The following is a 2,113-nucleotide window of genomic DNA, read 5'->3' as shown; positions in this document are numbered from 1 at the left end:
GAATTTTCAGATTCGAGTCCTTTCAAACCCTGATTGAATGCATTTGTCCCTCAAAGTTCTTAGTTGTAAAAAAAAAAGGCTCATGCAAAACCAGAGAGTGATGTTTATGGAATGTGTTTATTGTTAATAAAACACACCTTGATTGCAAAATAGGGAGCTATAATCTTGGATTTTAATCATAGTCATATTCTTTTTTCCACGAAACTGATTGGGCTCCTATTCCCTATTCCTTTCGAAGATTTCACCATCCACAGCTGCGTTTCTCAATAATGATTGATCTTAGCACTTAAGAGCGTTTTCTACGAGTCATTTTACGATCTTTCGTTATTGTTTCACGTGCGTTTCCCAAAAATGCACTAAACGCAATCACACGTAGTCGTGCTTAAGTGCTACTCAGGAGTCGCTATCTGTTTGTCAAGTGCTGAAATGTCACCTTATAGAATGGCTCGTAATTGTAGTAAACGCTCGTTTATTGAAATGTTAATCTAATGCTGTGTTCCAGACAACTCGGCTATAATAACAATTATATTATATTATATTATATTATATTATATTACATTTATACGTATAATATTATACTTTACATAAAAATATAGGCTACAATATACTTTATACAAAAATATATATTATAGTATATAATATCTATATAGAGACGTTATTTCCAGGTCCAATACATTGGTTTTCGTGCACGTAATTAAGTCATTGAGAGATTTTTTCCGCTATTAAACGACTACATATACTGTATAAGTCTAATAGACGGTGAATAAGGGTCTAGGCTAAAACAAGGCTGAATTTGGGCTGTCAGTGAAAATTTAATAGACATCTAATCATAGCCCAAGAATAGACTAGTCATCAAATAGACAGCTAATGAATGCCTACATATATACATCTAATAGACAACAAAATTGCAATCCATCCAAACAAATTAAATATACAGCTTTTATTAGGAAAAATAAATGTTTTAACAACTTGGACAACTTAAGACAATACAAAATGATAAAAATACAAAAGAATTAATGTCAAAATAAAATTTTATAAATACAATACACTTAAATATAAATATTATGGAGAAAAAATCTGGAGTTTTTAACAACTTAAGATAATATAAATATAAAAATGAAAAAATAAAATATTTTAAATAACTTAAGATATTTAAAAGAAAAAAAATAATACAAATCAAGAGCATGTTATCACACTTAACATTAAAACATAAATGAAAACATAAAAAAATATTAATCCTTTTGTTTGTTTACTTTTAACAAATAAAACAACCAACAGTGAACTTAAAGGAAATTATTAATTATTGGTTTTATTTCTTGTTTAAAATGCTTCCCAACTGCATTCCTCAAGTCCAACTCTGTTGCTGCCGGGAAGTTGGTCATCACAGCATCTGGCAAAAAAAAATAAAAAATGATAAGCCTAAGAAAAAATAAGAAAAGCTTGACATATTTTTTTACTTTAATTACACTAATTGTGGCAGGGAGTCATTCTCTGTTGCTTGGATGCCTACTAAAAACAAAAACGAGATATATATATATATATAGTGTATCACCAGTGTGTAAATGTTGTGTGTTTTATACAACTCTAATGACCGAGAACAGTGCAATCTTTTCAAATGCCTCTTTCTGCAGTGGACCACCCCCCTTCATGTTGAATTTGGACATGAGGGAATTTTTTTTAAACCCTAAAATATGATACAGATCGAGGTGGTTACAATTGCGGACAAAGTTTGACATTTCAAAATGACCAGTAAAGGAATTTGTTTTACATTTCTGATTTGCATTGTAACTTAGGCCCAATCCCAATTCTATTTTATACCCCTTCCCCTATTTCAGATTTTCAATACACTGCATTCTGTGTGATTTATATGCGTTTTGAAAAGTGGGGACATGGGGTAATGTCCTGAAAAGTCACCTTCTCCTTGTAATACCTATGTCATACCCTTGTCATTATAAAAATGTATGTCCTCATTTGTCACAAAAACGTGCGCGCACACACACACACACACACACAGATATATCAGAGATCACGCAGCTCACACATCCAGGAGCAAAGAAACTTGTCAACGTTTCCCCACGACTTTTATTAATAACAGTTTAAATACTGAATCACT

This window comes from Sinocyclocheilus grahami, unplaced genomic scaffold, assembly GCF_001515645.1.
Source record: "Sinocyclocheilus grahami isolate Dianchi unplaced genomic scaffold, SAMN03320097.WGS_v1.1 scaffold282.1, whole genome shotgun sequence".
Taxonomy (NCBI): Eukaryota; Metazoa; Chordata; class Actinopteri; order Cypriniformes; family Cyprinidae; genus Sinocyclocheilus; species Sinocyclocheilus grahami.
The sequence above is the reverse complement of the archived record's forward strand: the minus strand, read 5'-3'. Positions refer to the sequence as shown.